At 47.1% G+C, this 9,931-nt stretch overlaps 1 non-coding gene across 1 annotated transcript; it reads right to left on the bottom strand.

Annotated features, from left to right (window-relative positions):
* Positions 1 to 6,762: 6,762 nt before the first annotated feature.
* On the bottom strand, positions 6,763 to 8,625 carry LOC103241182 (uncharacterized). Its single transcript, XR_012095456.1, has 2 exons — positions 7,576 to 8,625; positions 6,763 to 7,234 (listed from the first exon to the last, which is right to left on the bottom strand). It is a non-coding gene; the product is annotated as an uncharacterized protein (transcript).
* Between the last annotated feature and the right edge of the window lie 1,306 nt (positions 8,626 to 9,931).

Genomic DNA, 9,931 nt, shown 5'->3' with positions numbered 1-9,931 from the left:
GCGAACTAGGAGTCAACCAGCATGTTAAGAGGCCTCTTCAGGCCTTCAATGCAGATTGGCACTCTTTGCACTCAAGAACATGATTTTTCTGGGAGCTTGTGGTCTGTTTACAATTTCCATGCACTTTCCTTGACCCATTCCCCCTGACTAGAGAAAGTCTTCTACATACTGTGTTGTGACCTGGTTTGAAGAGCGATTACAAAGCCTCTTGTCTCCAAAAATATACAATGATTTGTCATCTTCCAAATAAAATTTCAAGCACCAGGCTGTATGAAGACTTCTATGACATAAAGAAAGAAGCTCTCACAAAAGACGCTAGAGCTGTGAAGCAATTTTGAAACAGGTTGAGTGTTTGAGGCCAGTAATAATAGGAAAGTCAAAAGGGTGTTCTCATCATTATTCTTACGATTTCACAACTCCTTTTGCTTTATTGCCTAATTTCCATCTCAGTCCTTTTTTCGTAAAAGGTTAAGGGATGGAAAAAAGATAATTGGAAAAAATATTCCTTATTTCCATGGCTTCTTGTATACAGTAAGCATTCCATAAATGCTTGTAAGATGTATGAATAAAGTGATGGTGAAAGAATGCATCTATTTTCTTCATGTGAATTGGCTCAAAGACCAGTTTTATGGGGACTGACTATAAACTACATCCTTGAGAACATCCACTAATGCTTTGCTATAAGTCCTACTGCCTTTACGTTTTTTTATGTACCCGATGCAAGGATATACCCCCTGAATGCAGCCCAGAGGCTCAGGGGGTATGCTAGCTCCATCAGAGCTCACTTCTGCTTTGCAAACAATCAACTTGAACTTGAGCTTGAGTAGGAAGCTCCCGTGCTTATGTCAGGATCAAAAGCACGTGCAGGCAGTCACCTTCCTTTGGGTGGTGTGTGCATTATGTGCCCTTTCCTGACAACTTGCCAATTCCAATCCCATTTCCACCTATTTGATGAGTCTTCAAAAGGATCAACACACAAATGAGATCAATAGACTGACACCTCTGAAATACAACACATGTTTTGCTGGGAGTTTCATGACTGAGAAGTCATGAAAAGAGAACTGGACTCGCCAGAGCACCTGAGTTGGAGTCTTGGCTCGGTGGTCTCACTGGAGAATGCTTCTCCTTCTTCCTCATCTGTAAAGTGGCAACACCTACTTAACAGGATGTGTGTATTGAAAATGTTTGTGAGAGCACCTTGCAAATAGTGGAGAGATAAGCTGGCTTATTTCTAAGGATCATTAGCACCAGCAGAGGGGCAGGAGGAGGAGCTCATTGTGTGCTACTGGCTTGCTCTTGACTTGGAAAATAAATCACTCATGATATAGTCTCAATAGCAAATTACTTCAGATTACTTTTTTTCTTTTTTCTTTTTTTTTTTTTTTGACAGAGTTTTGCTCTTATTGCCCAGGCTGGAGTGCAATGGTGCAGTCTCAGCTCACTGCAAACACCGCCTCCTGGGTTCAAGCAATTCTCCTGCCTCAGCCTCCCAAGCAGCTGGGATTACAGGCACCCGCCACCACACCTGGTTCATTTTGTATTTTTACTTGAGATAAGGCTTCTCCACGTTGGTCAGGCTGTTACGCACCCCACACTTGGATACAGTAAGCTTACCAATGACAAATGTGTGCACACATGAATGAGACATCCCCAAAGCAGAGCAAAAGTGAAGTCCTAACATATTTAAAAGCAACCCCAGATGACAATCCATTATCTAACCACATATAACATGAATTATGTACATTCCTATAGCACTTTACAATTTTTACGACACATTCATGGCCATTATTCAATGTGATCCTGACCACAAACCTGGCAGCAGGTGGGGTAGGTGATACTATCCTTTCACATAAGGAACACAGAGATGTTAGAGAATTTGAACAAGACCACATTAGAAATAAGGGACGACGTCACTAAGCCATCCAAGTCTTCAGTTCAGTTGAGCTCATTGTACTGTACCTTCCTCAGGTGGAGTAATATTTTTTTTAAAGACTGTTTTTGCCCTTTTAGGTAAAAGTCTCTCACACTATCTTTTATCCATTCACTCTTCCACCTCCCCATTTATTTACCCATCCATCTACCCCATCCATATATCCACTGATTCATCCATCTATTTATCTGTCCATCCATGCATCCATCCATGCATCCATCCATCCATCCATCCATCTATCCATCCATCCATCCATCCATCCATCTATCCATCCATCCATCCATCCATCCATCCATCCATCCATCCATCCATTTATTGATCTATCCACCCACCCATCCATCCACATATCCATTCTTTTGTCTGCTCTCTACGTGTGTATCTATATCTATCCATTTATCTTCCTATCCACCCACTGATTCATTCATCTATCCACCCACCCATCCATCCATTCACTCAACATTTGTGGTCCTTCTTTGTGCTTGTTACTATACAGAGTACAGGAACTACTTACCAGTTTTTGTTCTTATAAAAGGCAATGTTTTCAGTAAACAGGGATAGCTACAAGAGTAGTATCTGCATCAGTTTCTTCTCATTTACCATAGGTTTTCCCTGATGACAGCAAAACAAAATATTGTGCTCTAATTCTTCCTGTCAAATGCAATAAAGTACCTGGGAGGATGGCAACAAAAGGACCAGGAAAAGACCTAGTTAGTAAGAGTTCTTTCCTTTATAAGTGCATTAGAAGTACAATAATTATGGTTATGTTGTTGGATCACTTGAGATGAAAAGGGCACACTTCCAATTACTTCTCATGAGTAACAAGTTCAAATAATTAGAAATATATACTTAATAGGGTATTGGAACTTTTTGGAAGAGCTAAATTAACCATGTAGGTGTTTTCTCAGGCTGCCATTCAGAGTTGAGACTCACTTATCTTCATAATTGCACTCTGTTTTGGGCAGTGAACCAACATCAATGATGCAGGTGCCTTAACATGTTGAGACCCTGTAAAGTGATGTGTTTCAAAGGAGATAGGAATGAAACTTCACAAATCAGAACAGATGGGAAAAACATATGGATCAACTATCAATGAGTAATCAAAGAGGGAAAAAAACCCCAAACTGTGCAAAAGAAAATAAAAACATTTTTATTGCAAAAGAAAATAAAACATTTGAAATTTCTAAACAAATAGAATAAAATGGTAACAGTCCCATGAAACATTTTTAAAATTTGCCCAAATAGGGTGTAAATTTTATGAAGTTACTTTCACCAAGTTTCTGCATCACCAATGACTTATATCAATTAACACAATAGAGCTGTGGTGCTCAAACCTTAGCACGCATCAGGATCACTGGAAAACCCTGTTAAAACATAGATTGCTAGGCCCTTCCCTCAGAGCTCCCAAGTCACCAGGTCTGGAGTAGATCTAAGAATCTGCAATTGCAGCAAGCTCTTGGTGCTGCTGCTGCTGGTCTGGGGACCCCACTTTGAGAAACACTGCAATAGACCATCTCTAGCCCTCATCTCCCTTAACTTCACAGTTGTTGTATGACACTAGGGATCACTCCCTAGACCTGTGAAGCCCAACTTCTCTTGCTTTCCTTGCCATGTCTCCTCTGTTCCTTCTTAGTCTCTTAGCATTCTTGGGATTTTATACTGAGCTGCTGCTCTTTCACTGAAATCTGACTGAGACATCTCGTTCACTCCGAAGCTTTCTGTCACCACTTAAACCCTGTGGGTCTCCAGGCTGCAGCTCCCACCTGTGTTTCACAAAGGCAGGGTTTTCATCGTCTTGTTCATGACTGCATCCCAAGTGACAGAGCACGCCTGGCATATGGAGTGTGCTCAGTCAGTATGAGTTACAACTCCCCATTAGGTATTTCTACCTGAATGCATCACACACTAACTTGCAACTGAAACTAAGTCCACACAGAAAGAAACATAGCAAAGGAGGATATTATATATACAAGATTCTTCTCCCATCTTTCCAAGAGTACCATTAACCATCCATTTTGTAAGACCCAAGAAACCGAAGGGCTATCCTTGAATTCTCATCTGGCGAACATCAACTTGTGTTCATTTTACCCCATAATTCTTGCAGTTTCATTCATTTCTCCCCATTCCTGTTGCCCCTGCCCAGTCCAGGTCACCACTGTCTCTCACCTGAATGCCCACTTGGCCCCTCACCCACACCTCCTGTAATCTCCCAACCCCACAGCCACCGGCTGAGTCCTCAAGTCTTCTCCTGCCATGCCCATTACGCAAGCCTGTCCTAGAGCTCTCCTAACTCTTACAGCCAAGCCCCACCCCTCAGCAGGGTCTTTGTGTCAATCTGAAAGGGTCCCTACGGCCTTTCCAGCATTATTTCCCACTTTTCTCCCACAGCCCTATACTCCAACCGTTTTCCACTTAGCTTTGTTCTTCGAACACTCCATGCTTTCTTATCTCTGAGGCTGGGATTTAAGATGTCCCTTCCACCTAGAATAGGCTTTCGTTTCCCCCCTACCACGTTTTAGCTGGATCACTTCTACCCAATTTTCCATTTTCAACTTAAAATTCACTTCCTCCAAAAAGCCTTCCCTTTCCCCCACAAACAAAAAAAGAGTCTGGGTTAGACCCAGACTCTCATGGGTTCCCCTAAGCCTCTGTTCTGCACACAGGGTATTGCTTCTGCTTGTTGAATTTTTTGCCTTATGTGCTAATAATACCATGTCTCATGTCTATACAGTCTCATGTCTACACAGCACTGGGCTCAGGGCCCCCGGATTTGGTCATAAATGGAATAGGCCAAATGCATTTAAGGAACAGCCCAATTGCATTTAATGGAGTGAAATGTAAAATAAATTACTTAGAAATTATTTTAAAAGAAATTATTTTTCTATGTTGATAGAAGTCTGGTAGTGGCTCCATTGAGGGGATAGTGGCTCTGTTGAGGGGGTACCGACTAGCAAGGGCACCAGGGGATCCCCTAGGCCTGTGGAAATAGTCTGTACCTTATTGCTGGTAGAGGTTACACCAGGGGGCACATGGGCAAAAATTCATCAAGCTGTCCACTGAAGAGTTGTGCATTTTATGTATGTAAATATCGTATCTCAACAAAAGCAAATTATTGTTTTTAAATTAACATGGAATTAGTATAGGCTATAACAATTTGTACGGGCTAAAACAATGTGTGTTGGATGTAACACTGGAACTCAACGCCAGCCTGCCGCAGTCTGAATATTGGTGTCCCCACAGACTCATATGTTGAAACCTAATCCCCAATGCAACAGTATCAAGAGGTGGGACTTTAGGAGATTAGCTTCCGAATGCCCGATGTCATGAATGGGATTAGTGCCCTTACAAAAGAGGCCCAAGGGAGCCTGTGTGCCCCAGGTACCATGTGAGGACACAGAGAAGGTGCCATCTATGAAGCAGAGAGCTAGCCCTCCCCAGACACTGAATCCACAGCACCTGGATCCACGACTTGCCACACTCAAGAACTGCGAGCAATACTTTTCTCTTGTTCGGAATCACCCAGTCTAAGGCATTTTGTGATAGCAGACCCAAAAGACTAAGACACTATCGTTGGCATGAAGCTTCCTTGAGATGCTAATTATTTCCTAAAGATCCGGAATTAAAAACATAGCAAAGTAATTCTTTAAGTCTTTGTTCTGAAAATGTCATTGTTTTAGACTGACTATGCCTTACTTACATTTCAGGCCCTCAGAATGGTTTCAGAGTCATTCTCCACAGAATTACATACCCTATTTAAAACCCTGCTTCACAAATTAGAGAGGATTGAGTTAATGACATATAATTATACCTCGACATTTGAGAAATTTTAAATTTTAAACTATGGTAATGACAAATGCAGCTCAGCTGGGTTCACATTATTTTTAATATGATCACTTTCCTTCTTGAATTGTAAAAACAGGACACGGCAAAAAAACACCACTAGGTAGTGGGACTCCACAGCCCTATTAAAAAGGAGCCCTGACTGGGCATGGTGGCTCACGCCTATAATCCCAACACTTCAGGAGGCCGAGGCGGGCGAATCACCTGAGGTCAGGAGTTCCAGACCAGCCTGGCCAACATGGTAAAACTCCGTCTCTACTAAAAACACAAAAATTAGCCAGGCATAGTGGCCCACACCTGTAATCCCAGCTACTCCGGAGGCTGAAGCAGGAGAATCACTTGAACCCGAGAGGCGGAGGTTGCAGTGAGCTGAGATCAGGCCACTGCAGTCTAGCCTGAGAGGCAGCGTGAGACTCAGTCAAAAAAAAAAAGCCCTGCTACTTGACTTTACGGGAAGAAGATTTTCCAAGCTTGTCAAGAAACGTAGGCTTTTCTAGCTGTCTTTTATTAGACTAGAACATAAAACACAGAAGTTCAAGATTCACTTTCTAACCAATAGGGGAAAAGGCGGGGGGTTTAAGAGCTTGTTTTTTGTAAGTTTTACTTCTCCTAAGAAGGTTCATGCCCTCTGGTGCTGGGCTTCCCAACAGTCCCGGGGCTCTGTCGCTGTGTTTGTTCTGACTGGTCAGCCGTCCCTGGGGCCTGGTGAAAGCCAATTTTGAAAAACAGCAATTAAAGCATTCTGTAGGTAGGGTGAAAACCCCACGGAAAAAACTGTGCATCCAGACTGAGGAGCTCCCCACAGCCACTTGGCACTGGCGGGGTGCTTTCTACACTGCAGATGAAAATCATTGCCTGCAGCTCTCTTGGGTGATGTCCCTACAAAAGTGCCTGTTTTGCATCTATTCTTGGTATTATGTTAATCAAAGTTTCACTTTCCTTATGTTTCTTTTTGCTACTGGTATACCCACACTCAGAAATCAAAGAAGAGTAAGTTTGAAAACTCCCAACTGTCCAATTTAATGAAGACATTACTTTATCATCATCATTGCCAAGCACATAAAACCGTCCAGTACCAGGACTGGAAAAACTGGAGGCTACCCAGCCATCTCAGTGTGATTTAGAGGAAGGAAATGCCACTGTGCCCCCTTTCCTGACGGGAAAATTGAGGTAGCTACACGGAAAGGGGAAGATAAATGTCCCACAGCGGATGTACTTATTCCTGACTTGGCGCACTCTGTCGCTTTTCCAAAGTAGCACCCAATGAAAAGGAGATGATCTGATAAAGTTGGCACTGCACAGGGATATGAGATGGGAGGTGAGGCAGGGGAGCTGGGATGGGCGACAGTCAGTGATGGTGATGGTAGTGGTGGTTGGTGATGGTGGTGACGGTGGCGCTTGGCCGGCTCCTCTCCCGTTTCTCCATCACTGCCCGTCCTCTCTGCCTCCTCCGTCCCCGCGTGGCCTCTGCCCAGAGAAACAGGATTTGCACCCAAGCCGCACGTCTGTGGGCGCCAAGCTGCGGCGCCCCGCGAGCCCGCACCCCCTCCCCCGGCCCCGCGGCCCGGCGGGCCCCGCGCCCCTCTCTGGGCCCCGCGCCCCTCTCTGCGCCCGGTGCCCTCCTCGGCTGTGGACCCGCTCGGCTCTCCTCGCGCCCCCATGCGCCGGCACCGCCCGAGCATCCCGGGACACCAGCGGCTGGAGGATCTGGCCGGCCCGGCCCCCCCCGCCCCCCACTGCAGGAAGCGCCTGCGACCCCCAGCCCGCTCCCCGCCCAGCCCCTAGAGGCCGGGCCACCGGTCACTTACGCCTGCGCTGGGCCCCGCGCGCCCGGCGGCCCGAGACAAAGGCTGCGCGGCCGCGGCGCCGCCTCCGGCTGCTCCCTGAGCCGCAGCTGCCGGGGGCCGGGAGGAGGATGGGGGACAGGGAGGAGGAAGAGGAGGAGGAGGACGGGAGGAGGAGGGGGCGGCGGCCAGGGAAAGCGGGGGAGGGGTCGCCGCGGCGCCGGCCACCCAGCTGCAGCAGCTCGAACCCAAGCCCTCCTGCTGTGGCCGGTCACCCTCCTGGGCGCAGTCCTCCCCGGTCCTCCGCCCCAAAACCTCCCCCGGGAGACTAGGGTACCGCCCCCCGGGGGGTGGGGTGAGAGGAAGAGGAGGGGAAGGAGGAAGGAGGTGTGTGTGTGCGTGTGTGTGTGTTCCCTCTTAATCGTGATGCTCTCCACCCACCCCCGCGTCCGCCAGCAATCTTATGAAAATGCTCGATTCCCGGCCTTACCTGGTCACCTCTGGGAAGCACCTTCACCTTCCTCCTTCCATCCGCCCGCACACCTCGCCTCTGGATGGTCCAACCATTTTATGAGCAGCAAAACTGAGACCTGGGAGTTGAAATGCCCAAGGACGCAGGGATACTGAGTGGCAGGCTGAGAGGAGAATGCCGGATCTGAGTCCTTTAAGAGGAGGACCCAGATGCTACCTGTTCTGTCTTGGGCTGGATGCCCAGCAGCCGTGGGGATGGGTCCAGGCTGGGAGTGGGACAAGCACGTGCCATCCTGCCTGGGCCTGCAAGGAGACTCCTAGGCTTCCTTTCTGGGAGAAGTAAGATTCTCAGTCATTTGCTTGACTCAGACATTTGCATCTTGGTATAAAGAGTAGCTTTGATTCATTTTTATTTAAAAAACTTTTTATTGTGAAATTTAAAAATGTTAAAGTAGAATAGTATCATGAACCCACAAGTGCTCGGCTTCCAAGATTGTCAGCATTTTCCATTCTTTTATCTACTCCTTCCCTTCCCCATCGAAGAGGCTAAGGACTTTTTAAAAACATAATTACAGTATTATTATGCCACTTTACAAAATTAACAATAATTCCCAATGCCCTCCGACTATCACTAAACAGCTGATAGTTATTCACTGAACAGTTATCTTCCAGGTCTGTGTTTAGCACTTTGACTGTGCTGCTCGGCTTTGGTTGGGCCGGAGTTTTGTCCAAAGCTGCTGATGGACAAGCGTCTTGCAAACCTGTTGCTGGCCTGCAGTCACCGAGGGACCACGAACTAGAGAACGTGATCCGTCAAGGGCCAAACACTTATTACCCTGTCCCTGCCCTCTTGAAATTTTTGACTGAAGCCTATCCTTCCAGAAAAACGCATGCACAGAACTTTGATGTGAATTATAAGGGTTTCCATTCAATTCACACAAACTGTCTGAACCCTAGTGCAGGTTACGAACTACAGAGGTGGGTTGAAGTGTAACCTGCAGCCCCTTGGAGTCCCATGGGTGGGCTCTTGAAGGCTCTGCAGGGTCTGGCCCCCAGCAGGAAAGCTGCGTTCTCCACTGGTTTCCCTGTGTCCTGAGGCCCGAGCACAGCAAAGAGAGGGAAGTTAGCGTGCCAGCTTTATGCTATATTTAAGACCTGTGCAGGTGTGAGATGGAAATGGATGCTCGGCTGTACCTTAGAAGAGCATCTGAGGAGGATGAAGGGGCTCAGCTCAGGCTGTGGCAGGGGCACCCAGACAGTCAGCTTCCCTGAACTCCCCTAGTGGCAGAGCCGAGGCTGGCTGTCGGTAGGTGGCTTGAAGGGCAGCGATAAGAGGTGGCAGAGCAGAGTGGCCAAGAGGCAGGCTCTGGATTCAGACCACCTGGCTTTCAATCCCAAACCTCTTGCTAGCCGTGTGACCTCGGCTGAATTACTTGGCATCTGTGTGCCTCAGTTACCCCATCAGGAAAAACTGGGGTTGTGGATCGAACCTGTATATTGGGGCTGCCAGGGGCATTATATATGTACAGTGCCTGGCACAAAATGGCTGGCAAGGTGCTTGGAGCATTCACGCTGCTGGCAGCCCCTACATGGGAGACCACAGTGACTGAAGCCCAGAGGGATGACTGCCCCAAAGGAGTCACACAGCCTTGCTTTAAGCAAACAAACAGGGCCCATGCCTGCTTTCTGCTGCAGTAGAAGCAGAATGTGCAGAAGAGAACATGGCTCTTCTCTCCTCGCCAAAGGCCAGAGAGTGGGTGAGGATGCCTACTGCCGGCCTCAGTGGGATCCCTGGACACTGTGGGCTTCCCGACTACCATGAATCCAGGAAATGATCCTTGGGATGCTGAAGGGAAGGGCTCAGTCTCTGTCCCCTCACCCCAGTCGAACTGGTCTCAGTTAATGGAAC

The sequence above is a fragment of the Chlorocebus sabaeus genome, chromosome 14 (genome assembly GCF_047675955.1).
Source record: "Chlorocebus sabaeus isolate Y175 chromosome 14, mChlSab1.0.hap1, whole genome shotgun sequence".
NCBI lineage: Eukaryota > Metazoa > Chordata > Mammalia > Primates > Cercopithecidae > Chlorocebus > Chlorocebus sabaeus.
Note: the sequence above shows the minus strand (reverse complement) of the source record. Positions and strands in the feature narration are given on the sequence as shown.